Source organism: Eschrichtius robustus, chromosome X (assembly GCF_028021215.1).
Source record: "Eschrichtius robustus isolate mEscRob2 chromosome X, mEscRob2.pri, whole genome shotgun sequence".
Lineage (NCBI taxonomy): Eukaryota > Metazoa > Chordata > Mammalia > Artiodactyla > Eschrichtiidae > Eschrichtius > Eschrichtius robustus.
The window spans coordinates 20,578,307-20,598,971 of NC_090845.1; positions in this window are offsets into that span (position 1 = coordinate 20,578,307).

Sequence of the window (20,665 nt, forward strand, 5' to 3'; positions counted from 1 at the left end):
GTCTTTAACCCACTTCTAGCTAATTTTTGTGAGTAGCATAAAAATAAGGATCCAATTTCACTATTTTGCATGTGAATATCCGGTTTTCCCAACACCACTTATTGAAGAAACTATCCTCTCCCCATTGTGTGTTCTTGGCGCCCTTGTCAAAAAACTGTACATCTGTGGGTTTATTTCTGCCTCTCTATTCTACTCCACTGGTCTATGTGCCTGAGTTTAGATAGTTTTATCATAATGTGTCTTGGAGAAGATCATTTTGGATTGAAATTTTGGGGTCACCTATTAGCTTCATGAAACTGAATGTCCAAATCTCTCCCCATATTTGCAAAGTTCTTAGCCATTATTTTTTAAATAAGCTTTCTGCCACTTTATCCCTCTCTTCTGCTTCTGGGATTCCAATAATGCATAGATTCTTTCTTTTAATAGTGTCCCTTAATTCACATAGGCTACTACCGTCACTCTTTTTCATTCTTTTTTGCTTTTTGCTTAACTGCTGAATGATTTCATATGATGTGTCTTCAAATTCACTAATTCTTTTTTCTGCCTGGTCGAGTCTGCTCATGAATCTCTCCATTGAATTCTACAGTTCAGTTGCTATTTTCTCCAACACTAGAATTTCGGTTTGGTTATCTTTAATGGTTTCTATTTCTTTGTTCAACTTCTCATTTTGTTCATGCGTTGTTTTCCTAAAATCATTTGGTTATCTATCTGTGTCTTCTTGTAGTTCACTGAATTTCTTTAAGAGAATAATTCTGAATTCTTTGTCAGACAGTTCGTATATCTCCATTCCTTAATTTCCTTAAAATAAAGAATTTCCTTTGGTGGGGTCATGGCTCCTTGATTTTTCATGATCCTTGTGGTCTTACACTGGTGTCTACAGGTTTGAGGAAGTAAACGACTCTTCCAATCTTTACAGACTGGCTTGGCAGGCAAAGCTCTTCCCCCATCAACCTGTCTAGAGATTCTGGGTGGGCCATCTGGTGGTTCTGGTGGGCATTCTTGCTGCTGAAGTCCTTGGGCAGGCAAGTCTGGTGCCTGAATCAGTAGGTGGGCAGGCCTGGTACATGGGTATACAGGGACCAGCCTGATGACTGGGTCCATGGAATAGGCTTGGTGCTAGGCCTGCCCAGGAGCCTGGGTTCACAGGGGCCCACTTGGATCCTGGGTTCACAGGGGTGATTGGGAACCTGGGGAACTGCCCAGGGCCACAGGAGCTGGCTAGTGCTAGGATATTCCAGGAGCCTGGTGGCATGAGAGTTGCCCGGGGCCATGGCAACCAGCCAGTGCCCGAACCCAGCTGAGAGCCTGGCTTCGCAGGAATCCACCGGGAGCCTGGTAACACAGGGGTTATGTGGGAGCCTGCGTTTTCAAGAGCCCTGTAACCACCAGGAGCCTGGTGCCAAGGATGCTACCTGGGGCCACAGGAGCCACCTGGGGCTGCATTAGCTGCCAGAGGCTGCCAGAGCCAACATGCACCAAGGTGAGAAGGGGCCTGGTTTCCCAGGAGCCTGCTGGAAGCTTATATCAATTCTTCAGCTGTTGGGAGAGACAGGCAGGTCAACCATGAAGTGAAAATTCCCTGACCTCAAGGACATTCATGTAAGTGTAGTTATTCATTCATGAGCAAACACTGAGTCAGTGCCTCCTCTGTGGCAGGCATTGTGCTAGTGCAGTGGACCCAATGGTGAGCACAGTCAAGGGCAAGACTCAAGCCTCCCAACAACCTCCCCATCCAGCAGGTGGAATGTTCAAATAGCAGAGGAGTTAGTGTAGGTGATCACAGTGCCACAAAAGCATATAAAATAGGGAAGCATCCTAGTTAGAGAGGTCAGGGAAGCCTTCCCTGAGGAAGTGATGATAACATGAAATCTGAAGGATGAGTAGGAGGTGAAAGGGAAGGCGAGTGGGGCTGTAGAAAGAGCTTAATGTGCGTGTGTAAATAACTGTAATGCAAATTAGAATGAACAAGTACTGTAATAGACATACAAAAAAGCACAATAGAACCTTAGGGTCTTTTTCCTTTTTTATTAAATAAATCACCTGAAATTATCGTATTTCAAGCACGAACCTAGAAACGCTTGTATTAGATTTGGAGCTGCTCTCAAAAGCCTGGAACACAATGAGACAAAAACCCTGCAGGACAGGAATTTGAAATAGTACTTTCAAATCAGCCTATGTTGAAGGATTCAAGACATCAAAGTGAAAAAGAAAATAATGGTGTTTACGTTTTCTGGAGAAAACTAGCAACAAAGAAGGAAAAAGAAAAGACCCTAAGATGCTAAAATTATCAGTCACAGAAAGTATTACTGCAACACTGTAGGCCAGAACCCCCTCAGTCCCGCACCCACCACTGCTGTGCTTAGCTCTTTCAGAAAAGTAAGGGCATCCCATTAGGCCAAAAGACTTCACGCGATATACGGGAAGTATGGTTAAGTGCAAGTTCTGAGACCGCCCAATAGCCTCAGAATAAATCCAGGTGCAAAAAATAAAGATAAAGCAGCTCCACACTACCTCCTGATATGACCACCTTTCAAACTGTTCTCTGGTCACCACAATCAAGCGGTGTGGTCTTTTGAAAATATAATTCTGTCATGGGTTGTAAACCCCACCAAGAACCCTTCAGTGACATCCATTGCTCACAGGGTGAAAAGACACTCCTTAAATTAGCCTACAGATGCTGCCTGCTCTAGCTTCTGCCAATCTCTCCAACCTATCTTGCACCCAACTTGCGTTCTCTCTGTGTATGTTTCCCCAACGACAGTCCCTCCTACTCACCACGCTCCACATTAACGCACGGACCTTGCACGTGCTGCTCCTTCTAACTGGAATGCTCTCTTCATCCTGTCTTTCGCCGAGTCAGTTCCTACTCATCCTCCAGCTCTTGGCCCCTATTCAAGACAAACCACCCCTGGTCTCCCTGACTGCATCAACTCTCCCTATTACAAGCACGGGTAACCCCTCCTCCCTGGCGCCTGCTGTAGATGAAATTGTACATTCACTCTCTTGACCATTTGATTATTATCAGTCAGCTCCTTCAACATAAGTGCTGAAATCTTATCTGGTTTTGCTGACTTTGTATACACGGTCCAAAGCATACTTATTGACTCATATTAAGGGCTTCACAAATATCCATGGTATGAATAAAGAGGTTTCATGGAGCTTGTCAGTTCCTATGAATCTTTGGTCAGCATACTCCTATGCTTCCAGGTCACTCTCATAAGAACCATGTATAAAGCAATATATTTTTTAAATAACAGTATATTATATCCCTGTAAGAGGAATGAAGGAAGGCAAACAGAAGTTGACGAAGGTTTGCTACTCTAGTCAAATAGCATATTCTAATTATCTTGGTTACTCAGAAGTACAGTCCGAAGTCTTACAGTGGGAATGAGAAGGAAATAAATATTTAGTTGTTTTAACCTAATGTTAATCAAACAATATTCTATCTATAACTGGATGTGGCGGTTTCGTCGTTTAATCCTAACATGTTTGAGGAATCTTTTTCCTGACGTGAGAAAACACGAACTTCTTGCTCTAAAGGACAAAGAAAGCAAAAGAAGGCAACAGTGGTATTCCAGAAGGGCCTTTGCTGCTAATAATTTACATTTTAGACTAGTGTTTGTTTTCCTCTTTTATAAAATTAAACATAATTATCTGTACTCCGCACCTGCCCCATTGGGAGGCTGGTGGAATTAATGAGATGAGGTTTGTGGAGTGCTCGGAGCCCCTTAGATACACTATTATTAGAACTGTTAAGTAAAACATTGCTTCTGGTAACCCATGGGGTGACTTCCAGACGAGCAAGGCTGACACCAGGAAAAAAAAAAAAGGAAAGTGAAACACTGAAGACAAAATTGCTATTTGGTGATTTTTCAGTAATGAAAATCATCCTTTCCTTCTGAAGTCCTCACAGCACTACTAATCCAGCAGCCAGTAGCCATATATGGCCATTTAATTTAAACCAAGGAACTATATTTTAAATTAAATTAAATTTTAATTTATTAAAATGCAAATAGCCACACGTGCAGCAGCTTCCTCACTGGATAGTGCGGATTTAGAACATTTCCATCATCAAAGAAAATTCTGTTGGACAGAGAGCCATGAATCTAGGAGGGTCTTTTCCTTTCAACTCTTTGCATGTCACTCCTGTTATTTGACACTTTTTAAAACCCTCACCCAGAGCAGTGATTTGGAACTTTATCAGCTAGAAGAGAAATTACTCATAGAGCTGAAGAGAGATTGTTCTTGAAAGACAAATGGTTTCCTTTCAAACTCATTTGTTTTGCCTTTTTGTGCTGCCTTCGCCTGGTTAGCTCTGAAACTCTAAGCAAAGCAGAATGGGTTAAATGTTTCTCAATTTCCCCCGTCTCATTATTTCTCAGTGTCCAGATAGGACATATAAGTGCTGAAGTCTGGGCAGAGAGTAAATAATCTGAGTGACCATAATAACAGAGTTTCATAGCTAGAAACCACTATGTCTGGTTATCCATAAGATAAAACATAGATCACTAATATATTCTCATAGGGAACAAATCCCGTCTTGCATGAAATGCTGCTGCATCTCATTTTTCTCTGTATACTATTTTAATCTTGTTGGATTTGGGGGAGGGGTGGGGAACAGAAAGGAGCCCAATGCATTCTAACTTTGTGTGGGTGTCTCTCTGGCTTGGTTACCAAAGAAACCATTATGTTCCACACTATTCAAATAATGGCTCTACTAGCGCTCTAAATACTTTCGTCTTTCCTAACCTGACTGCACTGCAGATTTAGAGTCACCATCTGTTGGCCAGCAAAAGAGAAGGGTTTCTGAAAATGCTATGGCCCTTTCCACACTGTTTTAAGCCTTGGTCTCAAGATTCCAAACTGAGAAGTCTGCTTCCAAGGCCAATATTTCCCGAGCTAACCCAGGATGCCATCTCCATGCACCACTGCACTGCCAAACTGCAGAAGTGAATGGTATTTGCAGACATCCCGTTACTCTGGGCACCGGAGTCAATCATGCCACCCAGCCATGGATCTGATTTCCACAGCAATGTATACAGCAGCTGAGACCACCTCTTTCCATAGCTGCCAGGTTGGGCTGTGTCCTCCAGAGCCTCCCACTCCACAGAAGACCCCAGGAAGGAGCCCAGGATGCTAATGCCCCCATAAGGGATTTTCTGGAAAAGCATTTGGTTTTCACCCCCTATTGACATTTGCCCTTCCCCACCCACATCTTTCCCCAAGTTTATTGAGATATAATTGACATATAACATTGTATAAGTTTAAGGTGTGGTGTAATATGATGATTTGATACATGTACATAATGTGAAATGATTACCACAAAAAGGTTAGTTAACACCTCCATCACCTCACATAGTTAACCTTTTGGGGGGGGGGGCGGCATGAGAACACGTAAGATCTACCCTCTTAGCAACTTTCAAGTATATAAGACAGTATTGTTAACTATAATCACCATGCTATACATTAGGTCCCCAGAACTTATTCATCTCATGGCTGCAAATCTGTACCCTTGGACCAACTCTTTATGTGTATAGAGGCACAATGCACTTGGAAAATTCCCTATGAATCCGAGGCAACAAGGAACTAAGGAATGAGGTCTTCTTGCAAACCTCCAGGTCTTTGCAACAAAGGGTTCTGAGCTACTCTCCCAAGCAGCATGGCCACTCTTTTAGAGGTTTTACATAGATATTAAAGGGCTTCCAAGTTTCTCTCCTTTGGGCATCTAAGTATAAAGCTGGTGAAATTTTTTAGTTTGTCCAACCACAAGAGTGTTACTGATTGCAATTTAAACATAAGCAAGTTTTCTTAAGGCTAGTAGTTGCTTCCACTTAGACAAACCCACATTACCACCACCCCTTTCTAAAACTGTACTTTAAGCCAGGGGTCTCCAAACTATTTGGATCAAGCATCCTCCAAACTATTTGGATCAAGCATACAAGGAATTTTTGCACACTCCCAAGTATATGTACCCTTATTTATAAAGTACTTACACTAATATATTATCACATTACAAGACATGCTCCCAAAATTGAAACCTTAAAAACATTAAAAATGAAAATGCAATGTTATTTTTAAATTATGCTTAATTTTGTTTCATTTATTAAAAGTACAAAAGTCACTTTTGCTGTTACTGGCAAAATATGAAAATTTTGGGAGCAATATGATCAAGCATGCTTTTTAAAATTTTTTTAAATTTAGCTTACTTCAAAAGTCTTGTGCTAAGTTCAGTTTATTTTGATACTTGGATTTTAAAGCTATGACAGCTAAAAAAGAAGAGAGAAAGAGAAAGAGCCCACAAAGATACACAGATCCAAATGGAAGAAGTAAGGGTAATTGTAAAACTTGATAATACATGCTGTAAAAAAAAATCTAATATCTTTATAACTAAATATCTGTAATAATAATATGTTTAGAAAACAGATGATATCTATAAGCCCCTTAACAAGGTACACATAAATGTCAGTAAGTGGCAATTTCCTGAAAGCACATACATGAGTCATGGTACCACTGTCAACTCCTCTTTCACTTCAGGATATATGATAGGTGACCAAGTAACATATAGGCAAGTGTGGGCATGTATGTCCATCTGGATATTAAATACTCGTAGAGTATTGCCATATTTTGAAAATAAAATTATCAGATGCCTAGTAAAATTTGAATTCCAGATAAACAACACAACTATTCTAGTGTAAGTATACCCCATTGGAACATACTTATACTAAAGAATTATTGTTTATCTGAAATTCAAATTGAACTGAGCATCCTGTATTTTATCTGGCAACCCTAAATACTAGAAAAGCTTAATTTGTTTCTTCTTTTTTTTTCTTCATTTTTTACCAAAAGTAAATACAAATAGGAGTTCTAATATTTTTTTTCCTGCATGCTTAGCAATGGAGACCACTTCTAAGAAGCTATACCACCGGAGTCCCTGGACAAGCTAGTATTCTCGTCAAATAGCTAATACAGCCAAATGCTAATAAGAAAAACACACTCTCCTTTCAAGTTTCTGAAACTACTCCCCTCCCAATCCCCTCACTATATTTTAATAAAATCCCAGGTCAATGCTATGACTTACTGATACAGAATCTTCTTCATTTTTCCAGCCAGTAAGTCTACTCAAGGGGAGAGAGAAAATTACAGGTAGAGCAGAAAGAAGCTTGAGCCACATGTGCGGATATGTGTGTCAAGTCCCCCTTCCCTGTTGTATCTCTGGTTTACAGGGGTAGCAGCAGGCACACTTTGCCCTCTCCAACCCCAACACTGACACCCAAGATGTTATCAACATTGAAAGAGATCACTCTAGGAATGCAGTGATTATGGCCTAAGGAATTCAAGAGAACACATGGTTGGACAATGTGTCTTTGTGCCTTTATACTATAAGATTCCGAAAGGTAAATTTAACATGAGCAGAAAGTGACTTATCATTAACACTTTCCTGCATACTTTGAATAAGTCTGTTCAGCATCAACAAAGCATGGTAAACAACATCTGAGAGAGTCACTGGAAGCCAGTATTTATGGCAGCATGATGGCTGATGCAGTGTCATGGGTAAGGAAATAGCAAGCGTTAAGTAAAGGGTTTTAGGGAACTGCAGGGCAATAAGATCTACGTTGTTCCAGTATAAACAGGTTCCAAAGAGCCCTGGCACTCTGAGTGTCCCTTTCTCATGAAGGGAAGAGGCGGGTGGGGAGGTGATATTATCTAGGAATGGTGCATTTGACAATAAAAAACACTATAAATAGATGGGACCTAGACCTGAGCAAGTAGAGATTATAGCTGGACACGAGAAAGAATCTTCAGGTGTATTGATTTGACAATAAACAAACATGTAGGGCTTCCCTGGTGGCGCAGTGGTTGAGAGTCTGCCTGCCAATGCAGGGGACATGGGTTCGAGCCCTGGTCCGGGAAGATCCCACATGCCACGGAGCAACTAAGCCTGTGTGCTACAACTACTGAGCCCACGAGCCACAACTACTGAAGCCCATGTGCCTAGAGCCCGTGCTCCACAGCAAGAGAAGCCACCTCAATGAGAAGCCCGTGCACCGCGACGAAGAGTAGCCCCCGCTCACTGCAACTAGAGAAAGCCCGTGCGCAGCAACGAAGACCCAACGCAGCCAAAAATAAAAATAAATAAAATAAATAAAAGTTTTTAAAAAACCAAATATGTATCTACTGCATCTCTACCCACTATCCTCAATCTTCATCAGTACACTGCTATACCTCACATGGGTCTGTGAATTTTTATAATATGTTTTACACTGAATCACTTATATAGATAGAGGTCCCACACGAAATATTCGTCAGTGCCCCACACACTTTAGGGGTGGCCCTAGTGCCAAGCAGTCCCAAAGTTCTCCTGTGCTGCTTGACTATGTAATTTGGAAATGGCACACAGCCTCAGGACATTCTCATGGGCAAGGTCATCCTCCGCATTGTAAGGGGTAACACTTATTGAGTGCCAACTCTGTGCCTGGCTCTGGGCTCAGGGCTATGCATATATTAACTCATTTTACACTCACATTAAATCATGGGAAAGAATAAGTTGCTTTCTTTTAAGCCACTGCAACTCAGAGTAGTGTTAAGCAAGCAATATATCACTGAAATAGGTTAATTTGAGTTTTTTGTTTGATTCATCCCCCCGAACTGCTGTGGAGCAGGCAGATCTCGGACCTTTTCGTCTCCCTTTTACAACTGCACAAATCGAGTCCTAAGAAGGAACAGGAGGGAGACTGGCAAGGGCAGGCCAATGGCTTTCCCCTGAGGAGGTGTAAAGACTGTGGAACCAGAACGAAGGCCTCAGCCTCCCAGACTAGACCCAGGCCCTGCCTCCCAACCATCTTGCCTCACTAACAAACAGGGGCAGTTCTGAAGTGATCTGACTGCATAGGGCTCTGCACGCCCTCGAACACACTATGCCCAGACCAGGAAAGCATCTCTTCCTTTCCCCTGAGCTGGAGATGTAGTGCCCTGGCTGGGGTCATTTGTGATCTCTGTAATGCCCCTTGTCTTTTCGAGCAAACCTTCATTCTTGTTAATTCACACCCTTCAGAGGCAAGAGAGCAACAAAGAGTGAGTGTGAGCAGTGAAAACGCGTCAAGACCAGCTAACGTGGGGTTGGGGGCAGGCGGCACGAACAACAAGATCCTTGCGAGTTTCTCCAATCATTTCAGCCCCAAATCTCAGCATCACTGGCTGCCAGCTCCCTTCAGAGAGAGAGCACCAGACAGAGCCTATCTCCCCTCATCATTTGACCTCCACCAAGACGATCCACCAGGTCATCATTAGCACCTAGTGCAGGGACATGGGGACCATTCCCCAACAAGTTCACATCACACAAGAAGCTGCAGCATAACAAGAGACAGGGGAATATCTGGAACTTTGTCCTTTCTCCTCCTTGCCAATTAGTTTTTTAACTTGATGACTAAGATGTGTTTTAATCCAGTAAGACATGGTCCAAACAGAACAGAAGCCAACCTATAACAATGCACACATGCAGCATGGGTGTGTTTGTGCGTATGTGTGTGACAGTGAGAGAGAGAGAGAGAATACAGGCTAAAAGAGGAGTAGAAGTGTCACTGTCACTGTCGCTCTGCCTGTTTATTTCTCTACAAACTGAACAGTTTGGGAGGAATCAGAAGATCAGAGGATTCAGCAGTGAATGGAACAGACAAAAATTCTCATAGAGCTTACTTTTAAGTTGTGGGGAGAGGTGCAAGAGACAGGCAATAAATAAAAAATATAAATCATATGACATGTAAGATTATCATTATAAGTCACATGGAGAAAAATGAAGCAGGAAGTGAGGATGAGGAGTACAGTTTGAGGGGGGTGCATTTTTCAGTAGGGTGGGTAAGGCAGGCCTGAGGGGGTATATATAATAAAACGCAACATTTACGAAACTCACTGGCCCAAGGAAACTGTCATCGAGCAGCTCAAAGAAGTTAGAAGAGGTTTTGTTTTTTTTTTTTAAAAACATCTTTATTGGAGTATAATTGCTTTACAATGGTGTGTTAGTTTCTCCTCTAGAACAAAGTGAATCAGCTATACGTATACATATATCCCCATATCTCCAAAGAGGTTGTTTTAAAAGGTAGTTTCAGCTAGGGAGGAGGAGTGTATCGATTAGAGTTGTATTTGGCCGCTAGTAATTAAAATATAAGTGGTCTGAAACATAGTGGCCTAAACATTTCTTTTTCCTTTGCATAAAAGAAGCATGGGGATAGGCCGTTCAGAAACATAGGCTGCCTCCATGCCGTCGTCGGAGACTTGGGCTCCTTTCACCTTTCTGCTCTACTCTTCTGAGTCCCTGAATTCCTGGTTTCCATCTTCAAGCTTGCTTCAGGCCAAGACAGTTGCTTAATCTGCAGCCATCACTCCTGTGTTCCAAGCAGAACTGTCCCTCTTACAGTCTTCTCATAGGTCCTGCCCAGCATGTTTTGCTTACATCTCATTGGCCACCCCTAGCTATAAGCAAACCTGGCAATGTATTTTAGCCAGAATGTGACTTCTCATAATAAGATTAAGCTTTTTTTTTTTTCCTATCTATCTATCTATCTATTTATTTATTTACTTATTTATTTATTTACTTATTTATTTATTTATTTATTTATTTATTTATGGCTGTGTTGGGTCTTCGCTTCTGTGCGAGGGCTCTCTCCAGCTGCGGCGAGTGGGGGCCACTCTTCATCGCGGTGCGCGGGCCTCTCACCATTGCGGCCTCTCTTGTTGTGGAGCAGAGGCTCCAGACGCTCAGGCTCAGCAGTTGTGGCTCACGGGCCCAGTCGCTCCGCGGCATGTGGGATCCTCCCAGACCAGGGCTCGAACCCGTGTCCCCTGCATTGGCAGGCAGACTCTCAACCACTGCGCCACCAGGGAAGCCCAGATTAAGCTTTTTTAACGAAGGAAAAAGAATGGCAATTAGCCCCTATGGCTCAGGAAAGAAGGAGGGTAAGATGGAGGGAGGTTCCAGTCTACAAAATGGCCGCTTTCTATTTTAATGCAGTGGATAGTGCAGCCTCCCACGGATCAGTACCGCAGCAGCAGAGCCCATGGTACCTATGGGAGCCTGTGGTTAAAGCTTTGTAGGACAGAGCCTCCAGGAGCAAGGTCACCATCTCCCTATCACTAGGGTCAACGCCCCACCCGGCTCCTGTTTTGTCTTTCATCATATCACTGGCCCTTAAGTTTTAAGGAACCCTGAAGTTCCCCATCCAACACTTGAATCCTCCCTCAACATTCCAAAAAGATTTCCAGCCGGTAGTTCAAGCTAAAAACCTAACCTCCAAAAAAGATCCATCAACTTCTTCTGCCTTCGTATTGCTACCAGTTTCTGCAAGCTCCATCACCCTTCACCTAGTGGTCAGCAGCCCAGAGCTGCTCTCTCTGGTTCCACTCTTGCATCCCTGCATTCCACGCATCACACAGCAGCCAGAATGCCATTTTAATAATGTAAGCCCAGCCGTGTCACTTTCCTACTGAAATCTCTCTGGTGACTTCTCATCACACAGAGTAAAATCCAAACACCATCATCTGGCCACTCCCCATCCCTTTCACTGCTTCTTTGCCGCTCCTCCCCTTTGCTCAGGGGCTCAGGGGCTCACATCCATTATCAAGTTATAATACTTGGTAATCCTCTAAATAATCCATTTCTTTCTATATTCCATGTGTAGCATCTGTAAAATTATAATTTCCCAACTTCCTAATGTTCACACTGGCCTTTTTGTCACTTGAACACACCAGAGTCCTTTTCACCTTACGGCTTTTATCTGGAATGCTCTTCCCTACGTGGCTGGATCCTTCTAATCATTCAGATCTCCACTAGAATATCCCACCTCCTCAGAAAGACTTTCCCTGACTTACCCAGTCTAATGAAGTCCTATCCTTACTAGATACTACCTAGCACATCACTCTATCTTTTTCAGGCATGAAAAAATTTAACATGCTCATACATTTATTTCCTCTTTCATTATTACTATTATTAAGTTCCATGAAGGCAGAAACACTGCTTCTGTTGTTCTCCCCATATGTCCAGCACCACAGTGAATGGGACGTGATAAGCCTTCGATACTGTTGAGTGAACGATGTGATGTGAAATGCCCTCACTCTCCTAGTCACTCTTCTCTGAACGTCCCTCCGTTGGCTATAAGCCCTCTTAAACAGGCTCCAAAAAATACAACTCAATTCTTAGAACCGTATCATTAGCAAAGAACAGCATGGCACTCTTGAGCATTATATAATGTCCCCTAACATGGTTCAGTGGCTAATTTACAAAATGAGTTTTGCATATGGGTTCATGGATCCATTTTCAGAATTTTCACGGGTGAGGGAACCCAGGTCACAAATCACTGACCCCTATCATGCCGTGTGATGATGTATGATCATGAGTAAAGGCCCCCCACAGTCCAGCAACAGACAGGTCTCCCTAAAAGCAACTTGAGAGGCACAGATGTATACTGGGGGCACCCTAAAGCCAAAATGTTAACCACATAACCATTCTTCTGATTTTAATGGTAATTTCCTATTTTAAGAAAAAATCTAGACGAGGTTAGACTTTTCATTGCATACTATTCCAATTTTTAGAGGTGACACAGAGACTTCTATGCATTCACAAAACATCATTTCTTTTCCTCCTGGGCATATAGCTGGGTCACAGTCAGGAGGGACCATATTACTGAGTTCTCACTGGTGAAATATGAGTGGAAGTGATCTACACCACAACAAAGAAGGAGACTAGATCCCTGAATGACTGAGTGGAGCAGAGTCACCTACACCCCCTACCTGAGTTGGAATGTGACATGAGTGAGAAATAAGATCTCGCTGTAGTAAGCCACTGAGATTTTTTGAATGGTTTGTTATGACACTTATTCTACCCTGATTTATACAGAGAATAAACTAAACACCCTGTAATCATAATAATGCTAAATTTTCAAAGACAGACAATTCAACTTTCTGCAATCTCAGCCATTTTGGGCTGTTACAAATTATGTAGTTTTAACATCAGTGGGTGACAAGCAAAACGCTAGTGGCTTCTTAGATGACATAAACATACTGTATTTGCTTTTCAAGTGCTGGAAATGTTTCTAACTCAAATATGAAAGAAATATCTTAACAGGCTGACTTGGGGGAAATGCTCAACATGAAGAGACCAAAATGTTTTCCAAAAAGGGAAACAACTCAGTATGGTCCCAAAGCCCTGCCCGGGCTTTAATAGAGGGACATCCAAAGTAAAGTAAAATTGCTGAAATTTAAGGGAAATTTTCTCATGAGGGTAGGATGCTATTAATTATCATTTAACTTAATGTTCATTTTTCTAAAGTGATTTCTTAAATTAAGGGAACTCTCCAAAGTCTCTATCCTGTCCTTCTGGGGATTCATAGGATGAAACTGAATCACTCTTTTACATGACCACCCTTCAGATATTTCTTGCTAACACTGTATATTCAAGCCATTAGATCTTCCTAAGAATCAGGAGACATTTTTTGGTGTAATTTCAGTTTTTCCTACCTTGACTAGTTCTTTCTATATTCCATGTGTAGCATTTGTAAAATTGTAATTTCCCGACTTGCTAATGTTCCCTGGACTACCACAGCCCTACTCACTAATTACATATAGTAGTTAGATGCATTATAATGTATTTTATTTATAAAATATGGATGTATTTTACCAGAAGAGCAAAAGTATCAATTATCTCTACCAAAATTTAACTTGCAATATTTTTTAAATACACTCATCACAATTCTACAGATTCATTTCTTTAAATTTTTGTTTCTCTTATCATTTTCATTATGCCCCATTCTCTCATCCAGTAGTATCAAGTTTCCAGGTTTCCAGCTTCTGGTTTGAAATCCATGGCCTGTAAATGTTTTAACTAAAGCAGAACTATAGAAAAATATACTAAATGAATACAGATGAGAAGGTTGTCTTTGGGTGGTGTGATTGCTTTCTGATTTGTGTTCATTTGGGTTTTCCAAGTTTTTTGCATGGACCATATAGTTCATTTTGTAATTAGAGAAAAAGTAAAAAATAAAGAATTAAACATAAAGTACTTCTTTTAGCCACTTAGCTTTTGGTATGTAATTACATATAAAAATTGGTTTTGCTTCATGTTGGTCTTAGGAGTCTCTTGTCCTCAACTTCATACTGAAAAGGAGTGATACAGCAAAATGCACTGTACTGAGCAAAATTCTTCTTCCTCCAAAGAAGACTGTTTAGAAATGAACATCTTTTGGAGGCACCTGTTTCCTTTCAATGGGGACAACAGATAAAGTTTGACTGAGAGAAATGCCAGTCGTGTCATGAGGCAGATGGATTAACTTTCTAATGTTTCTTTCCTGACAGTAAATCTCAAGTTTTACTCCTATGCGTAGCAAAATATTTTTAGAAATATCATTTGTTCAATGGAGATGATGCATTTTACTACTTCTTAGAGCAAACCATTGATCCCTATCACCGTGGCATTAGGTAGGCATCGCAAATCATCCAGGCGTCTGCCCTCAGCCTCAAATAAATCACTGACAGAGCAGTAAAGAAAAGGGAAACGCCAATCGGAAGTAGGGAGTCAAGAGGAAAAGATCTTGTGGTATCTCTATTTATGACATTGCCTTTCTCTTAAAAGACTTTGGTTATTCTAATTTCTTTTGCACTTTCCTCTTGAGGACTTCTCTCATGAAATATATTTTGGCCTAGTACAAATTTTCCCAGCAGGTATTTTTGAGTTCTTGAAAAATTCTATGTAGACTCATGTTAAATATCATCCAAGGTGCATTTTAAATTAATAGGTCAAGCAGTGATAAAATGTTTGAACTTTACATATATGTATATATACACCTACACTCACATCAGTACTTATTGATTACATTTTAAAGTTCCTATTTTAAAAAACTATCAATTCTCCAACCTAAAAATTCTCATCTAGTTTGTTTACTTCATTTTATTATCAGGGAGGGAAGATCCAGCTGAAGTTGGCCTCTTTCTCACCCCTCCCTGGTAACTTCCCCATGGTGACTTGCTGATGCGACTTCCTCACTAAGCTGGCAGCCCTGTTGGAGGATACCAACAGGAGAGGTTACATTCTAGCCATCTCCCGTGGTACCCACTCAGACACAGGGAAGTCCCACATTCTTGTCACACCAAAGGGTGGGAATGTTGGCTGCAGCTGGCACCACCTCTCAGTTCTGACTTTTCACCCTTACCATTACCCTGTGCCCCAGAAGCATCAGCCCAGACCAGTGAAGCACCCTTCTGGCTTGGTGGCTCAGCAATCTTGGTACGGGAGATAATCTTACTGTCAGATTTGGGGTGAGGAGGTTGTGTGGTTCAATCTGGTGGAAGGAGTGGGTAAGTTACATGTCCCACAGGAGCGGAGGGGGAGGGGATGGTTGCCCTCCATGAATCCCTACCCCCCCCCACCACCACCACCAAAGATGGCTTCCCACCCTACAGCCATATCTTACCTGATGGAGGGGGAAGCAAGCAAATAGGGAAGGAATGCTGGTGCGCGTTCTGCTGAAACGGGGCCTCTCAGAAGGCGACTCCGGAAGGAGGTGACTGTTCCTACAGACTGGCAACTTCCTGAACTCAAAACGCAGGGGACTTGGTGCCTTTTGTTCTCAGATGTGCGCTCTAGTCAAAATTACACGGAAAGCCTACTTTGCACTTCACACCATGACTCTAAAATGATTTCTTTGTCAACTGAAGCTTTGACATTTTGGAGCATTTAACTTGATTTCTGGCTGCCTCATCTGTGGGGTATCTCCGAGGGAAAAATAGCAGTCCCTTATCAAAAAGCCTAACTATTCTGTACAGATAATTCCTACCGTCCCATCCAGGAAAATTACTGACCTTTGGACATAGAGCCCTGCAAAAAGCAAATTTAGAGCATTTTTACTCTTGATGTTTTATCTAGGATAAACGTAGAAATGGCTATGTGTATTCCATGTAGCACGTGCTTACAAAATGTCATTGAACTGAGCTAAATTATTTGGAAGAAATGAGGCTTTTAATTGCTGTGTATAATTTTACTGTGAACCTTCCCTCCAGTCCTTTGGGAAGATACTTGCTTAAAAAATGTGTCAATACTTTTCTCCAAAATCAGGTCTGGGAAACCCCAAATGAGGTCCAAAGTCTGAGGTTCTAATGAGAGTTTCTTTGGGAAATGCCCATTTTATAGAGTAACATGGAGTGGGACAGGTAAACACATCCCGCCCACATACACATACACGCACAATATGCATAAGTCTATATGTTAACAATAGTTCTGTAAGTGGTAGAATTCTGTTATTTTTAAGTTTTCTTTATGCTGTTGCATATCTTACAAATTCCTACAATTAATATATATTAATAATGAGATGAACGATGATACCATTTATTAAATTCTTATATCTGCCCGTCACTGTGATACACTTTCTTACTTTCTTAAACCTTGTTTAAACCTCAAAACAGAGCAAAAAGTAGGAACTATGATTAACCTCATTTTACTGATGGAAAAACTACAACTTAGAGGTTTTTCATTGCACCTGGAAAGATGGAATGGCTAACAGGTGGCAAAGTCAATATATGAGTCCATGTCTACCTGAATCTACGTTTGTATTCCTTCCACTACACCATGTGATATAACTGATGCGGGAGAACCTTCATTGGGCCACACATCAGAAGTGCCTCACCATGATCAACATGTCCACGTTTATCGCCATGAGGTGGGATGTAAAACATTGCCCTCCATCTGAAGGCAGAATAGGAGATAGGCAGAAGGGATGCAAAGTAGGCATCTGAAAAGTTGGCTTTGTTTCCCCTACAAAGCAGATAAAGCAATGTGGAGTGAAGGGAGATAGATGAATTGAGTACACACTCAAGACTATACTGACGCACAGCTGTGGATGGGAGGCCAACAGTTGAAGAAAACCTCACCTACTCAGAGGTCCGACTTGCAGCAGCCTCAGCCAGTTGTAACCCAGGGGACCTCAAAATTAGTTTAAAGGACATTTGGGCACCACAGATGTCCCAAAGAGCTTTGAAGTTAATAATATTAGAAATAGGTACAGATACCACTATGGTATCCTCCAGATAACTGGCCTCCTCCAGATAACCATATGTGTGAAAAACAGCAATGGATTAGATACAGAACTCATTGAGAGCTAAAGAAAGTCTACCAGTGGCAAGGAACAAGAGATCAGCAGAGCAGGCAGAAGAAGTAGAAGTGTCCAAGCAGAGCATAGGGTGAGGGTGGACATTCAGTGCATGGACCATCTGAGTCCTCCATGCTTCAATAGCCCCTAAATATATTACAATATTAGAACAAGAAAGGACACTGGAGGTTATTGGAGGTCACCGTAGATCCTTCCTTATTTTACAATGGAGTTGATGAAGTGACAAAACTATTGCTGCTAAAAATTATAATCCCAGGTCATTAGGAAGAAGTAATGATCATGTCAAAATACTATGTTTAAGAAGGCTACGAAAAGTAAAAATAAATGTAATGGCATTTACACATGTAAACTTATATTTCCCGAAAAATGTTCTTTTGTGAAATATCTCATTCTCTGATGAGGTCAGATATATTGGTCATTATGATAAAACCCAGTAACAATAGTAGTAGAGAACATTCAGTTTTTCAAAGTCTACCATCTCTTTTCATCTTCATACCCTCCCTATGAAATTGCCAAGAGAAGTATTTGGCACAATTATCCTCACTTTATAGATTTGTCTCAGCGAAGCCACTCAAGGTTGGCAGAGCCACTATTAAAACCTGGACCTCCTAATTCACAGTTCTGGGCACTTTCTTCCATGTTTCATTGCCTGAAAACTTCTTCTGAGGAGTGATGCTAGATAAAAGTAAGCACCTAAGAAAAGGTGGCCATGCAATATCACTTATACATTTATTCTTTCAACAAATCAGTTAGCCATTGCCACAAAAATACTACAAAAAACACCCCAAACTAAGCGGCTTTAAACAATAGTCATTATATTCTCACAAATGTATGTGTTGGTTGAGGGGTAGATAATTCAGGATGGGCTCCGCTGGTCAGTTCTGCTGGTCGCAGCTATGGACTGGCTGACCTGGCTGGGGCTTGGCTGTGGTGGTACAGCCCTTCTCCATGTCTCTCCTCCTCCTCCTCCTGGGGCCGGACAGTGAGCCCAGGCATGTACCTCTCATGGCAATAGTAGAGGTACAGGAAGATAAGCCTCATTTTCAAGTGTTTTCCAAGCTTTTGGTCTGCCCTCCAAGCCTTTGACCCACGAATATTCCATCGACCAAAGCAAGTCACATAACCAAACTCAAAGCCAAGAGGCAGGAAAATAGATTCCTCCTCTTTAATGGGACAAACTGCAAAGTCAGATGGCAAAGGATATGGATATGGGAGGAGTGAAGAATTGAGCCCACGAACGCAGTCTACGACAGTACCTACCATATTCCAGGCACTGTGCTAGGCACTAAGGAAGCAGTGCTGATCATGATAGAAGCTGGCCTGCTAGAGCTTACAGTCAAAAACTGATCATTAAACATCCACCCACACAGACTCTACTGCAGTCTGCTTCAACTATAATCAAAATTTAACAATAAAGGTAAATCTGTTACCCTTATCTTACCTTGCATTTCTAGGAGGAATAAGTGCTTTGAGGGATTATCCATTATTTTGAAATCCTTTCACCATTGCTCCCCTTCTGTTGTCATGCATATGTCATATGGTCTCATACAGATATATTCGTTCAAGTAAATCACTGAATTTATTTAGAGAACCAATGGAATAGCCTTTCTCCGCTCTTCTGGCTATGGGCCTGTGTGAGAATCTGTGGGTAGGATGGAAAATTTCTCACTTTAAGAAGCTGAGGACTTGCATCCCAGGGCTCCACCCCTTTCAAGTATCCCGTCTGTATCACAAAGTTATTACTTAATTCCAAAACATTTACTTAGAGCCATCTATGTACCAGGCTCAGTGATCAGGGTTTTTCCATCTAATGATTCATCTAATCCTCATGACAATGTTGTGAGTAAAACTAGTAGAAAATGTTCCCCGTATTCAACACATGGTTATTAAAGCACTAATTATATGCCAGGCACCGGGCCTGCCACATGAGAAATACATATATTTCTGGCCTTCAGAGAGACAGACCTGTAAACAATACAATTAAAATATAATGAGTTAAGAGCCTTTATAGGAGACAATGCACTTTAAAACATTATGCAAATATAAGGTATTATAATTAAGCATAGCCGTAGGTCTCGAAGACTGCATCCTGTTTTCAGAAGTGCCTAATTTATATACAAGGAAATCTGTGGTACTGAGACAATTTGAAGTGAATGGAGGAATACCCTGACCCCAAACCATGTGCCACCATTGTTTCCATCATTCTGAGAAAATCCAATTAAAATAGAAAAAAAAAGCAATGATGCTTGCCAGACCAGCAGAAAAGTGACAGTCTTCGCAGATTCAAGAGAATACTGAAGAAATATATGTGCCCAGGACAGGGGATAAGGAAAGATGAGTAAACACTCCAAAAATCATACAGATTGAGGGAACTCAGGGCATAAACCTAAAAAATTAGAGCGTGGAGTGATCTTATTTAGGCGTTGGTTCCAATTTCCTTGATGTGAAATCAATGCCCATGAGTTCCAGACACACAAAAAAAGAGTTTACCAGCTCCAGCACTTCACAAATAATTGTTTAGACATATAATCAACCTTAATACTTATCCTTCTCCCTGTAAACTTTTTCTCTACTTCTTTCCTTCCTTCTCCAAATATTTCCTAAAGTAAAGCATGCTAATTGCTGGAAGGTACCTTATGACATCAGCCACTGAGTCAGCTTATCTTATCAAAAACTTTCACTGACAAATAGAAAATGTTTTTAATAAAGCACATACCCTCAGACATAAAAGGAGTTATTTATCACAAATTTAAAACCCCCATAAAGCCCAACCACTGACGACTAGAGATGTTACTTAGAATATCAGTGCCATAATCTCAGCACTGCTTTCACTAAATGACTTTGCCAAAGTTATTAAACCTTCATAATTCCATGAAAAATGGGTGTCTCTAACAATACCATGTATAATTAAGCATATACTGCTGTGCAGTTGGAAAATTCCATTGTCACCTGCATCAGCCTCAAAGATCAATTTGCATACATGGATCAAAGGGAACCTTACAGCTTGCTGGTTCATTTAAAAATGAACCAGGACAATTTTAAGACCTTATTAAATCCCTCAAATTCATCAGAATAAGAATGTTTTGACTTGTAAACAGCAAAGTACTTTATAAGGGATTATGAGGGAGATGCATTCATCAGTTGCTTGAGTTGAACTTTTCTGATGTGTTTGTTTTCATTCCTGGTCTCTCTCAAGCCTCAATATTCTTGAATCTTGTTCAAATTAATGATATATTTTAAAGTCAAATCGAATTGATACTATTGCATTCAATTAAACATCCAAAGCTTCGGCAGGTCCTCCGGAAGTGCAGGAGTGGAGAAAATATTGCTGACATGAAATAGAAACCAAAGCCCCTTGCATCTTCATTTTGTGCAACATCCTTCCAGGGGAACCAAGCAAGGGACAAGCCAGGCTGGGGAGTTATTCATGGTCAGGATAGAGGGAGGGAATGGAAAGCAGAGACCAGGGTCAAGGACAAAGGCCCACTTCTACTGGTGATAGAGGGTCACTGTGACTG